Here is a 14922-nt window from a genome sequence, read left to right as displayed (position 1 = left end):
TCTGCTTCTTTATATTGGCCCCTATGTTAGATCAAAGACTTTGGGGCTAGATAATGGCAGATAAAAATACTGGAAACCTACAAGGAACCGGTTGCAACCCATTTCCAAAGGAAACCTACACCCTTGGGGGCCCGAAAGGACGCGGGGCTGCCGCGAGGGGGCGCCACCACTCCCTGCCAGGCGCCCACCCGCGGAGGCGCGCACGCGAGGCTTCCCACCGCGCCTGCGCTGAGGATGGACGCTGGCTCGCCTTTCCTCGACGCCCAGCCGACGGGGCCGGGATGAAAAATTGCGTGACACGCAACTAGCGTGGCCGCCATCTTCGTCTTCTGGGCACGTCAGCTGAGCTGGTTAAAGCTGAAGAGGACCTTTGCGCAAGCGCACCCAAGACGGTCACAGGTAACTCCCATCTGACGGGAGAGGCGTAGCCGTCGTCGCCGGAAGTTTGGTGTTTGCGCCGCGGGGAGGCGGCGGCCGCGGCAGAAGCAGCTGAGTGTCTCTGGATACCCGGATGTGAGGCGATCTGTTGGCACCAGTGGGATACGCAGCCAGGCAAAAGGTATGCGAACGTTCCTGACGGTCCCTCACCCCGCGTCCTTCCCTTCCCTTTGCCAGCCCCTCCGGAGAGCAGACGGTTCCTCTTCCTGTCCCTACCTCAGTGTCGTGATCCCTCGCACGCCTCTTCCTAGTCTGGTCCCGGGGTCCTCGCGCCGCTGGGAGGGAGGTGGGAGGCTCAGAGACGCCGTCGCCTGAGGTAGGCAGCTGACCTGCACGCCCCGCTGCCCAGTCGCCACATCACCTGTCGCGGCTTGCTGGGCGGACAGGCTTACTGAGGGGCCCCGACTTCGTCGAGTCGGAAACCGGGTTACTGAGGGCTTTCCGTGTTCAGAGGTGGCGTGAAGCCATCGCGCCTACTGGGGCAGCATCTGCACCAGCTCGGGCAGGTAGCCCCGGGCCTCGTCCCCGCCCCCGCGTCCTTCCTTCCTGGCATTTAGCTCCAGGCAGCCTCACCAACATCCGCAGTTCGCTCCCCTTGTCCCTTGCCACTGTCCGCGGACCTGGCACGAGCCCTGAGGCCTCTGCGGTCTGCGGGGCGGGAGAGAATCTTGATTTTTAACATTCTTTAGTTTGGGAGGGGTGTGGTGGCCGGGGCCCAAGGTCATGGAGTAATTTTGGTTGGGGGTGGGGGCGGGGCGGTCTGGGCACAGGTTAGGCTGCTCTGGAGTCGTGATGGGTGCGTTGAGGGCCATAGTGAAGTTTATAGAGATAGATGCAAGAAGAGGGAATTGAGTTTCTGATTTTTATCACTGTTCTCAAGAATATATATTTTTAGTGGGGTTGTATTTTGCACAGACTGGATGGGATAGCGGGTCCAAAAATTAGAAGCAATCCTCCTCTAAAGGATGCGTTGTGAAAGCGCCGCGCGTGCAGAATTTTCCAGGGGGTGGGAGGGGGCGGGGAGAGATGAGGAGGAGGAAGGAATTAAAACCTTGAGATTTGAGAAGTACTATGAACCATGTTTTCTGTAGTCTTAGGTGAAATGGGATTTTTCTTTTTTAAGCAGGAAGTAATTTTAGCTAACCAGTAATAGGAAATTATATTTTATTAAAGTAGCAGAAAATTAAAAAAAAACTACTTAATGGAATAATTAGACGTGGGCGGGGTTTTCTCCATATAAACATTAATTTAAAAAAAAAACTGGATTAGAGCAGGGGGTGTAGCGCAGGAGAGCATGTGCTTAGCATACACAAGGACTTGGGTTCAATTCCCAGCACTAAAAAATAAAATTCCGTGAGTAAACATGGAGGTTGCAGGAATCCATGCTATATTCAGCTTCTCCTCTGATCAGGTCCTTAGTTGCTACTTTACACCGGGCACCCTGACCGCTGTAATTTTTTTTCAATAATTGAAAAACTTAAAAATTTTCACCACCTGGGTACCATTGGAATTCCTCCAGAGAGTAGGATGAGAAGTGCTTTAAAATGCTTAATTTGGAAACTGCAAATTCAGGCCTATACCATGGGAGGAAATGAGAGAACTAGATCTTTAATAGAGCCACTTCATTTTAGCAGTACATAGCTCTTAGGTCAGGTGTATGACTTTGCAAGTAGGTTCTTTGAACAAAATTTGCCCTGACTGAGGAGCTTTCACTCATCTTAATCGTTCTTTTCTGAGGAGAATGTAATTTTGCCTTGCTCAATCACTAATATAATTCAGTAATGAAGTTTTTTTTTTTTAATAAAAAAACATATAGCCATTATAGGGTTTTGTGCTGCTGGTATTTAAATTGATATGCTTCACAGAAGAACTAAAAAAGAATTCTAATTAAGGAATGCCATTAGTACCCTTTGGTGGATGGCCCTTTTTAGCTCATTAAAACAGGAGCTGGCTGTATTTATTCCAATAATGAAGGTGATCAGTTTTCCCTATTTCAAAAAAAGGATTTTTTTTTCTATTAGTTAATATTTTTTCATGGCTTTATTAGCAGATTTATGTTCCACATAGAGTTATTTGAATAATCTCTACTGAAGGTGATAAGTTTTTATTATAGAAACCAACTTGAATAAAATTGTGATAATTCACTCCAGGACTTTGTTAACCTTTCCAAAACCCAGACTTTATTTTTCTATGCATCCTCAGTGAAAAATTCTTTGGGTCTATTCCTTCTTAAGTTCTATATTATAGCTTTATATTATACAACCAATTATATTTGCAACTGTAGCATTCTGTTAGCTTTTTTAACTTTAAAAGATATTCTTTTTAGATATGCATCACAATAGAATATATTTTGACATTATACATACATGGATTATCTTATTCAAATTAGGATCCTATTCTTGTGGGTTAGCTGTCATTTTTTGAGGGAGTGGGGCAGCTTTATTTTAAGCTCACACTGCTTTACACTACAAAACTCAAGGTAACTAAAAATAAGATATTAAATATTACTTTAGAGGTTGAGGTTACAGCTCTGTGACAGAGCACCTGCCTAGCATGTGTGAGGCACTGGGTTCAATCCTTAGCACCACATAAAAGTGAAACATAAAATAAAGACATGCTGCCCATCTACAACTACAAAAAAAAAAAAAAATTAAAAAATTTACTTTAATGTAGTTGTTCTTAAACTTTGGTCTCAGGATCCCATTATTTTTTTTAAAAATCATGTATTACTAGTATGCATAATAAACTAATTGTAGTAACTTCTTGAATGAAAAACAACTATAATAAAAATATAGTAAAAGAATGGTAGCTGGATTATGTTTTTGTAAATCTTAAATATTTGGTCTAACAGAAGACAGATTCTCCAATCAGCTTCTGTGTCCAAGCTGTTATATGTTCTAGTTGGAATATATGAAGAAAAATCCAGCTTCATGTCAATATGGTGGGAAAGTTATTTTAATAACTTTTTCATATAATTGTGGTATTTTTCGTTGATACTATAGCAGAACTCAAGATGTGCTGTTTTATTTTTATTTATTTATTTTTTGGTACTGGGGATTGAACTCAGGGACTTGACTACTGAGCCACATCCCCAACCCATTTTTTTTTTTTTTTTTAGAGACAGGGTCTCACTGAGTTGCTTAGCACCTTGCTTTTTGCTGAGGCTGGCTTTGAACTCATAATCCTCCTGCCTCAGCCTCCGGAGCCACTGGGAATAGAAGCGTGCTTGGTCAGATGTAATATTTTAAAGGTTAAGTTACAATGTGGAATTTAAAACTTTTTCTGTATACTTTTTGTACTGTTACATTAAAATTCATTGGTCTATTTTGTATTTTTGGTGTGCTGTGCTGGGGATTGAAATCAGGTCCTTGAACATGTTAGGTGAATGCTTTACCACTGAGGTAGACATCCCCCAGTTTTGTACTTTTTTTTTGGAAAAGAAAAAAGTGAAGTCAACATCAGCAGTATTTGGATTTTTGTGATTGGCTTTTTGCACTTAGCCTAATATTTTTAAAGTTCAACCGTGCTGTAGCATTTGTCACTACTTTCTTTTTTTCTATGGTTGACTACAATAGTCTGATGCAGGTATACCCAATTTTGTTTATTCATCACTTGATAAATTTATGTTGTGTCTACTTTAGCTAGTATGACTAATGCTGTGAACATTTGGGTACAAGCTATTGTGTAAACGTGTGCAGATTGTCTTTGAGCTTTTCCGGTGCATTTTGCATAGGTCTAAACAAGATGTGTGTATGTATGTGTGTGTGTGTACACATGCATATATATATGGGGGGTTATGCTTTGTTGGGGTTTTCTTTGTTGCCCAGGCTACACTTGAACTTTCTGTCCTCTAGTCTCAGTCTCCCAAGTAGCTGAAGTTACAGGTATGTGCCACTGTGCCCAGCCATATATACTGGATTTTTAAAAATTGCTTTTATTTTTTAAAATACATGACAGCGGAATGCATCACAATTCTTATTACACATATAGAACACAATTTTTCATATCTCTGTTTATATATTAAGTATGTTCACACCAATTCATGTCTTCATACATGAACTTTGGATAATGATGTCCATCACATTCTACCATCATTGCTAACTCCCTGCCCCTTCCCTTTGTTTGTTTTTATATGTCTTTATTTTAAAATCAGATCTGCTAATTTAGCATTTTCTACCAACTTGGGGAGCAGACATCTTCACAGGCTTTACAATTTTGCTTAGGAGCTGCCTTTGTGGGATCCTTAGTAACAGCCATTGCTGTCTTTTTAGATACTGCTTAGCTGTTTTTGCTTCCTTGTCAGCCCTTATAGCTTGCTGTCATCGAACCTCTCTGACTTCTGGTTTCTTTCTTTCTTTTTTAAAATATTTTTTTAAGTTGTCAATGAACCTTTATTTTTATGTGGTTTTGAGAGTCTAACCCAGTGCCTTACACATGCCAGTCAAGTGTTCTACCACTGAGCCACAACCCTAGCCCCTAACTTCTGGTTTCTGATTCCTATTGGCCATTATATTTGCAAGAGATTCACCAGTGATGGTCCTCTGAAGTTTGATGCACATTGGATTCTCTTTTGAATTTCTTCTGACTTACCCATTTTTTGCTTATTTTGAGGAGGACATTCCAGTTTATCTGCCAAGGATTCCTCTTGGAAAAGAATGTCAGCTTACATTTTGCATTAGGAAATTAGAAAATCTTTCTGTCAGTCCTGGCGTAACACCTCCCATGTCCAGGGTATATCTTGTACCTTCAAAAAATGCATAGCCCGACCCTATAACAAAAAGTGAAAACCCATTAAGGGAACTCTTTACAAGTAGAAGCCATGGCCAGGTCATTGTAGACGTGTTCTGTGTAAGGATCTGTTTGTTTATTTATTTATTGGCAGTCCTGGGGATTGGACACAGGGCATTCTACCACTGAGCTACATCTATATTTTATTTTGAGAGTATCTTGATAAGTTGCAGAGGCTGACCCTGAATTTGAGATCCTTTTGCTTCAGTTTCCCAAGTTTCTGGGATTATAGGCATGTGCCACCATGCCTGGCAGTATGGTTTTTTTTGTTGTTGTTGTTTTGTTTTTGGTACCTGGAATTGAAGTCAGGGGCACTTTACAGCTAAGCCACATCCTTAGCCCTTTTTTGTTTTTATTTTTTATTTTGAGACAGGGTCTCACTAAATTGCTTAGGGCCTTGCTAAATTGCTGAGGCTGGCTTTGAACTTATAATCTTTCTGAGTCAGCCTCCCCAGTCACTGGGATTATAGGTGTGCACCACTGTGCCTGATTTATTTTTAAATATTTATTTATTTTTAGTTGTAGTTGGACACAATACCTTTATTTTTATGTGGTGTTGAGGATCGAACCCAGTGCCTCACACATGCTACGCGAGTGCTTTACCGCTGAGCCACAACCCCAGCCCTATTTTATTTATTTCTTGATACCAGGAATTGAACCCAGGGGTGCTTAACCGCTGAACCACATACCCAGCTCTCTTTTATATTTTATTTAGAGATAGGTTCTCACTGAGTTGCTTAGCCTCACTAAGTTGCTGAGGCTGACTTTGAACTCAAGATCCTCCTGCCTTAGCCTCCTGAGCTGCTGAGATTACACGTATGTGCCCAGCTCCTGGTTTATTTATTTATTTAAAAAATATTTTTAGTTGTAGATGGACACAATACTTTTATTTATATATGATGCTGAGGATTAAACCCAGTGCTTCACACATTTCAGGCAGGCACTCTACCACTGAGCCACCCCCCCTTTATTTTTTTATTTTTATTTTTAATTTATTTTTTTAGGTGTAGATGGACACAACACGATGCCTTTATTTCTATGTGGTGCTGAGGATCCAACCTGGGTCCAGCCCGCGCTCTATGCTGAGCCACAATCCCAGCCCCGCCCCCCTTTATTTTTGATGTGAAACATTCACATGATGTAGAAGTAAAATGTGAAGAGGCTTCTTCATTTTTTGTATACTTGTTTTTTTTTTTCCCCCCCTAGTAGTGGCAATTGAATCCAAGGCCTCCTGCATGCTAGGCAAATGATCTACCACTAAGTTTCATCCCCCAGAGCTTTTTACTTATTTTGAGACCAGGTCTTGCTAAATTGCTCAGGCTGACCTTGAACTTGTGATCCTCTTGTGAGCCTTCCAAGTAGTTGGGATCACAGGCCTGTGTCAGTATGCCTGGCTTCTTTGTGTACCTTTTAGCCTCATCTGAGGTGATCACTGTCAACATTTTAGTGTGTTATATTTTCCTCCAATGGTACTGGGATCAAACCCAGGGCTGTGCACATGCTAGGCAAGTGCTCTATTACTGAGCTGTATCCTCATCCCAGTGTATTTTCTGTGTTGTAAATATGGGATGTTAATTTATGTTCTTTTTTAATCTTTATTTTTTAGTTATAGTTGGACTCAATATCTTTATTTTATTTTTATGTGGTGCTGAGGATCGAACCTGGGGTCTTGCACGTGGTAGGCAAGCGCTCTACCGCTGAGCCACAATCCCAGCCCTAATTTATATATTTTATCGAATTATTTTATGTTTGTATAGCTTATGAATCTGCTGTATCTAATAGCTGTCAAAATTCTACCTTGGGGGCCAGGTGTGGTGGAGCATGCCTGTAATCCCAGCACCTGTACTCCCTGCTACTTAGGAGGGCAAGGCAGGAGGATTATAAATTTGAGGGGAGGCTGGGCAACTTAGTGAGACCCTGTCTCAAAACAAAAAGGGCTAAGGATCTAGGTCAGTAGTGGTAGAGTCTCACTGGGTTCAGTCTGAAGTGCGGACACGCTTTTCTGCTTCTCGGGATCAATGTTACTTGGTGATGGTGGGTATCTTATTGCTTACATGTTATCAAATATTAGTGATTTTGGGTGTATAGTTTTCCTTTTATTAAATTTTAGATCTCCAGTTGTTACTTCCACATAAAGTGAGTTGATGCACACCCCTGCTTTTACTTTGGGGGCCATTTGTGTAGTGGATGTATTCTTTTTTTCTGAAGTACTGGTGATTGAACTGAGGAACACTCTACCCTGAGCTAAGCCTTTAGTCCTTTTAATTTTTGAGACCTAATCTGACAAATTGCTGAGACTGACCTCAAATTTGTGATCCTTCTGCTTCAGCAGTTGGTAAATATCATTTGGGACAAATTTGGCTAGTATTCCCCCAACCCCCACTGCCCCATCCCTTGAACTAAAAATGGTTTTTGTGTATATTTTTTTAAGGTTGTAAAAATCAAAGAAGAATATGTGATATATTGTATGTGGTGGACCATTACAGCCTAACATTCTTGCTATCTGGCCCTTCACAGGAAGAGAATACCAGGTAAGCCCACTCATGACAGTAAATTTGGTCTAATTAAGCCTTGTATCTGTCTTTCTTGATCTTTTCCCCACCCCTCACCCCCACTTTGGTCTTTTTCCTGCCCCCCCACCCCTCTTGGTCTTTTACCGTAGACTCTCCTCTTCTCCATACTCCTGCTGATGATAAAGTAGAGGCTATTTCCTTCTAGAATTGGTCTTTCATTTCTCTAGGCTGTGTTGAGATCTGATTCTCTATACCTTAGGAGAATTGGTATTTTCCTTTTGAGGCACCTGCTCCAGTTGCAGTAACCAAAGATTAGGCTGGTTAAGGGTGGAATTTATTTGCAGGCAAGGAAAATTCAGGGGGATTTGGTACATCAGAGTTCTCAGTCTTCTCTCTGTCTAAATTTATCTTGAGTTCATTCTTCGTAATCTTGTCACAAAGAACTAGGAGCCCCTTAATAGTAGCCTGATGAACCTGATGCATAAATATGTTTGTCTCACTCTGCTTTTAGTGGTCTCACTGCCTCCTACTAGCTGTATTGAATCCAGCCACAAGCCAGAGTTTTTAGGTCTGCAATGGTAAAGGCAAGCACTGTACCATTGAGCTACATTCTTAGTCCTGAAAATCATCCTGTTACTGGGGATTGAATCCAGCGGTGCTTTACCATTAAGCTATGTACTTGCCCTTATTTTTTGAGACAGGGTCTCACTAAATTGCACAGCTGGTCTTGAACATGAAAGTCTTCTTCCTGAGCCTCCAGATTTAAAGATGTGCACTAACACACCCAGTGAGAAGAATAGATTTTTTTTTTTTTTTGGAGAGAATTTTAATGTTTATTTTTTAGTTTTCGGCGGATACAACATCTTTGTATGTGGTGCTGAGGATCGAACCCGGGCCGCACGCATGCCAGGCGAGCGCGCTGTCGCTTGAGCCACATCCCCAGCCCCAAGAATAGATTTCTTAAGAATATGAATCTTGCACTGTGGATATATCTTAGTGATAAAGCAAGTGCCGAACATGCATGAGGCCCTGGGTTTTATCTCCGACACCACAGCAACAAAAAATAAAGAATACAGAGACTTCAACATGGTATATTTTTCACTTGTTTAGGACATCTTTAATTTTTCTTAGTAATGCTTTGCAGTTTTTAGTGAAAAGGTATTGTACATCTTTTATAAATTTCCTTAAGTCTTTGATTTTTTAAAATAATATTTATTAGTTGTTGATGGACCTTTATTACTTTTTATTTATGTGCTGAGGATCGAACCCAGTGCCTCAACACATGCTAGGCAAGTGCTCTATTACTGAGCCACAACCCCAGCCCCAAGTCTTTGATTTTTTTATGCTCTTGTGTTAGTTTTATTTATTTTGCAGTGCTGGGGATGGAACCCAGGACTTCATGCATGCTAAACATGCCTTCTACCACTAAACTACACCCCCACTCCCTAAATTACTTTTGCCTTTTTTAAAAAAGATGGTTTTAGGATGAAAAAGATTCAAATTATTAAATTAAGGAATGAAAGTGGGGACATTTGTAACAGAAAAAGTTTTAACAGGGAGTACTATGAATGATAGTATACTAATGATTTTGGTAACCTGTATTAATTTGGAAAGATTCCTAGAAAGATAGAACCTACTGACACAGACTCAAGAAGAAATAGAAAATCTGAATACATGAATAGACATTGGATTAATTGCCGCAGTCTGGCTGGGCACAAAATAACCGAGCCGCCATGAGGCACTTGTAGGTTCAAACAGGAACTCCTTTATTACCGGAACTCCACCTGCGCTCCACACGCACTCCCCCAGAAACACGCTCTCCACCGGGCTCTGCCTGAACTCAGTGGGAACTCAATGGAAACTCAGGGAGAACTCAAAAGTAGCTGCCCCGAGGCAGCAGGAGCCGCCCTATTGCAGGACAGCAGGGGTCTATATACAACTGAATACACAGCCTGTTTCAATCCAGCATCATCCAGTCAGCAATTATACACAGTTTAACTTAATTATCATCTTAATGGCTCGCTGGGCTGGGCTTCTGCTGGGCTTCGCCTCTCAACTCCTTCTGGCAAAATGCTAGGTGCCATCCCAACTCGCCATCCAACTTGGCTGTGGCTCTCAACGATTAATAACAATAATAAAAATAAAATACTGCCCCAAAAGAAAAGCCCAGGCCCAAATAGCTTCACTGGTTAACTCTACCAAATGTTTATAGACATTCCCAAAACTAAGTTGAGCTTGCTGTTACATACAAAAATCAATCAATATGAGACACCATGTTGACAGAATAAAGGAAAAAAGCCCTACATAATTACCTAGGTAGATACATTTTTATAAAAAAACATTTTGAGAAAGTATATTATCCTTTATGATAAAGCCACCCAACAAACTAGGAATAGAAGAGCATATGAAAAAACCTACATCTTGTATCATACTTCTTCACAGTGAAAGACCGAAAGCTTTAACCTTAATATCAACAAAAACCCCATGGAAGTTCTAACCAAGGCAGTTAGGCAAAGAAAAGAAATAAAAGGCATATAATTGGAAAGGATGTTAGACCAGGACGCAAGAAAAGACCACTGACTCCAATTAAAATCAAATTAAAGCAAGCTTATTATTTCGACCGGCCGGGCTGCCTCTCTCTCCCAAAACTGCAGGAACAAGACAGCACCCCAGCTTTCCTGCAGCCCAGCTTTATAGCCCAGAAAGTTACACAAAGGGGGGTTACAGATAACAGAACTCTGACAAGCATCACACTAATGGTAGTTTACAGTTTTTGCTGGCCCCAACATCAGAATTTATGAGGACCATTAGAGCCTCAGAGAGGGTCGTTGTCTGGCCAGGGAAGGCCAATATTTATGAGATGTCACTAAAGTTTCAGAGAGGGCTGCTATCTGGTTAGAAAGCCAGGCATGGGTGAGTTCAAGGTACGGGCAGGCATTCCAAGCAGGTTCAGAATTTGCAGTAATTTATAGTAAAGCCGAAATTATCTTTTCATGGCTTTGTGGCGAGATGCCCAATTTTAAGAAAAGATCAGGTTGGGTCTATCAAGGAATATACGAAAGTATCCCCATTTGCAGGTAGTATGATTTTACATGGAGAAAACTCTAAGGAATCCACCAAGAAACTCCTGTGAGAACTAATTAAATTCAGGTAGGTTACAGGATACAAGATCAACAGACAGTTGTATTTCTGTACACTTTAATGAACTATCTGAAAAGAAAATTAAGAAAACAGTCTCTTAAAATGTCATAAAAAAGAATAAAATAGTTAGGGATAAACTTAACAAAATACAAGACATGGACACAGATTGCAAAACATGAAAAAAAAAAAAAAAAAGACCAGGCTTGGTGGCACACACCTATAATGCCAGCAACTCAGGAAGCTGAGGCAGGAGGATCCTAAATTCAAGTCTGGCCTTAGCAATTTAGGCCATGTCTCACAATTTAAAAAGGGGCTGAGGATATAGCTTAGTAGTAGAGCAACTCTGGTTTCTATCCCTAGCACACCCACTCTCACACAAAGACCTACATCAGTGATAAGAAATCCATGTTCAAGAATTGGAAGACTTATTATGATGACAGTTTTTCTCAAATTGACTACAAATTCAGTGTAATCCCTATCAAAATTTCTGCTGGCTTTTTCGCAGAATTAATAAGCTGATCCTAAAATTTGTACAGAATGTAAGAGGCACCAAATAACTAAAACAAGCTTGGAAAAGAATTTAAAAATTAAAGGACTCATACATTCTCATTTAAATGCTTATTAAAAAGCTACAGTAACAACTCTGTGTGGTAGTGGTATAAAATCATATAGATGAGTGAAAATTGAGAGTCCAGAAATAAACCCAAACATTTATTGTCCTTTTTCCCCTATAGTACTTGCGGATTAACCTCAGGGGCTCAAGTGTGCTATCACTGAGCTGCATGAGCTATGAGTTATATTCTCAGCCCCAGCTTTTTTTTTTATTTTTTATTTTTTTGGTACTGGGGATTGAACCCAGGGTGCGTAACCACTTAGTCACATCCCTAGCCATTTTTGTATTTTTATTTAAAGACAGGGTCTTACTGAGTTACTTAAGACCTCATTAAATTGCTGAGGCTGGCTTTGAACTCAAGATCTCCTGCCTCAGCCTCTGGAGCTGCTGAAATTACAGGTGTGCACCATGACACCAGGCACCATCCCAGCCTTAAAAACTTTTTTAAAAAATATTTTTTGGTGGGATGGGGATGTGGCTCAAGCGGTAGCGCGCTCGCCTGGCATGCGTGTGGCCTGGGTTTGATCCTCAGCACCACATACAAACAAAGATGTTGTGTCCGCCGAAAACTAAAAAATAAATATTAAAAAATTAAAAAAAATATTTTTTTGGGGGGGCTGCGGTTGTGGCTCAGCCATAGAGTGCTCGCCTAGCATGTGTGAGACCGTGGGTTCGATCCTCAGCACCACATAAAATAAATAAATAATATAAAGGTATTGTGTCTAACTACAACTAAAAAATAAAAATATTTAAAAAATGTTTTTTTGGTTATAAATGGATACAATACCTTTATTTGATTTATTTTTATGTGGTGCTGAGGATCAAACCCAGTGCCTCACACGTGCTAGGCAAATGATCTACCACTGAGCTACAACCCTGGTCCCCTTAAAAAAATTTTAATAGGATTTTCAGTAAGGGTGCCAAGACAGACAATTCAGTGGGTAAAGAATAGTGTTTTTTAGTAAATGGTGCTAAGACAATGCAACAGAATATTTTTATCCCTGTATCATACCTTAGAATAAAATGAATTCACAATGGATTAAAAATCTATAATGTTGGGCTGGGATTGTGGCTCAGTGGCAGAGCACTTGCCACTGTGTTCAATCCTCAGCACCACACAAAAATAAATAAAGACATTCTGTCCAACTGCAACTACCAAAAAAAAAAAATCTAATGTAAATTAAAACTATGTAACTCATAGAAGAAAACATAGATGTAAGTCTTCTTTGTCATTTAACTAGTTTCCTAAATGACACCTAAATCATATGCAGCCAAAGAAAAAATAGATTAGATTTCATCAAAGTAAAAGGCTTTTGCATCAAAGTACTCTGTTAAGAAAGTGAAGCTGGGCAGTGGCACATCCTTGTAATTATAGCTACTTGAGAGGCTGAAGCAAGAGGATTGCAGGTTCAAGGCCAGCCTGGGCAACTTGGTGAGACCCTGTCTCAAAATTAAACAAATGCTGGGACGTGACTCAGTAGTAGGGCACCCCTGGTTTCAATTCCCTGTTATCCCCCCCCCCCCCAAAAATCATAGATCTAATAGTTTAATACCTTGGTAAAGAATTGTTACAACTCAGCCATGTGCTTTGGCACACACCTGTAATCCAGTGTTTTGAGAGGCTGAGGCAGGAAGATCTTGAGTTCAAAGCCATCCTCAATAAAAGTGAGACACTCAGCAATTCAGTGAGACCTTCTCTCTAAATAAAATACAAAATAGGGCTTGGGCTGTGGCTCAGTGATTGAGTGCCCCTGATTCAATCCCTGGTACCCCCTTCCAAAAAAAACGGGGCAAAATAAAAATATGGTGCAGTGATTAAGCACCCCTGGGTTCAATTCCCAGTACAAAACAAAACAAATAACAAACAAGAAATACAGGGGGAAAAAAAAAACAGGGAAAGAATTTGAAGAGACATTTTTCTTATTCCTCACATGATCAATAAGAACATGAAAAGATGATCAATGATATTAGCCATTAGGGAAATACAAATCAAAACTATAATGAAATAGCATTATACACCCACAAAGATGATTAAAATAAAAAAGACAATAATGTTTTGACAAGGATGTGCAGAAATTGTAACTCTCATACATAGCTGGTGGCAGCTGACTTGGAATCCCTCAAGAAGTTAAACAGTTACCAGAAGGTCAGTAATTCTCAGTGTATACCCAAGAGATTTGAAAATATGTTCATTCAAAAAAACAGGTAGGGTTGTTCATAGCTTATTTGTTTAGGATTGTGGAAAAGGAGATGCAGTCTCACATGTTTCAGTTAATGGATATATAAACAAAATGTGATGTATCTATGTAGTGGAATAATATTTAGCCATAAAAAGCAATATAGTTAAAATTCATGTAACAACACAGTTGAACCTTGAAAACATTATGCTTAAGTGAAAGAAGCCAGTCACAAAAGGCTACATGTATAATTCCATTTATATGAAATGTTCAGAATAGCCAAATCCATAGAGACAGAAAGTAGATTACTAGTTGCTAGGAATGGAATAGGGGAGGGGATAGGGAATGACTCTTAATGGGCATGAGACTTCTTTGGGGGGTAATGAAAATAATCTGTAATTAGGAAATGGTGATTGTTGCACAACTCTGTATTAAAAAGCATTGAGTTGTATACTATAAAGAGGTGAATTTTTAAAAAAATATTTTTTGGTTGTACATGGACACAGTGTCTTTATTTTGTTAATTTACTTTTATGTGGTGCTGAAGATCTAACCCAATGCCTCACACATGGGAGGTAAGTGCTTTACCGCTGAGCCACACCCTAGCCACCAAGAGGTAAATATTTTGGTATGGGAATTATATCTCAATTATAAAATGTTTTTTTAAAAATTACTTTAAGGAACTGTGCACAGTGATGCATATCTGTAATCCCAGTGACTCTGAAGGTTGAGGGAACATTGCAATTTAAAGGGGCTAGGGTTGTGGCTCAGTGGTAGAGCACTTGCTGGGCATATGTGAGGCACTGAGTTTTATTCTCAGCACCACATATAAATGAATAAAGTAGAGGTCCATTAAAAAAATGGTAAAAGTCAGATTGCAAGTTTGAGGCCAGCCTTAGCAATTTAGGAAGGTCCTGTCTCAAAATAAGGGCTCAGGGGCTGAGGTTGTGGTTCAGTGGTAGAGTGCTTGCCTGGCATGCATGAGGCACTGGGTTCAATCCTCAGCACCACATAAATAAAGATATTGTGTCCACTTAAAACTAAAAAAAGAAAAAAAAAAAAAGGCTCAGGATATAGCTCAGTGGTAAAGCTCCGCTGGGTTCAATCTCCAGTATTCTCTCCCCCTCTCCCCAAAAAACCAAAAAAACTTACTGGATGACAAAATACAAGAATATATTGGATGCTATACATTCAAAGTAACTTAAGGATTAAAATGTGAACACATTTCCTCATGAAGCAGGTGGAAAGTTGGG

General features: G+C 40.2%; 1 protein-coding gene across 10 annotated transcripts in view; it reads left to right on the top strand.

Annotated features, from left to right (window-relative positions):
- Window positions 1–264: 264 nt before the first annotated feature.
- Window positions 265–14922, top strand: part of Esco1 (establishment of sister chromatid cohesion N-acetyltransferase 1) — a 95613-nt gene continuing 80955 nt past the window's right edge. For 4 of the 10 annotated variants that reach the window (XR_006850460.2, XR_006850459.2, XR_006850461.2 and 1 more), the window contains exons 1-2: window positions 266–559; window positions 7658–7757. The gene's annotated coding sequence lies outside the window, so the exon portion shown is untranslated. Of the gene's footprint in view, window positions 560–733; window positions 755–7657; window positions 7758–14922 lie in introns of those variants that run through there. The other 6 variants (XM_058577080.1, XM_046438534.2, XM_058577082.1 and 3 more) reach the window with 4 other exon arrangements.

This window comes from Marmota monax, unplaced genomic scaffold, assembly GCF_021218885.2.
Source record: "Marmota monax isolate L192 unplaced genomic scaffold, Marmota_monax_Labrador192_F-V1.1 WCK01_AAM20220418_F8-fsc00232, whole genome shotgun sequence".
NCBI classification, from domain to species: domain Eukaryota; kingdom Metazoa; phylum Chordata; class Mammalia; order Rodentia; family Sciuridae; genus Marmota; species Marmota monax.
This window is presented reverse-complemented; position numbering and strand designations above follow the sequence as displayed.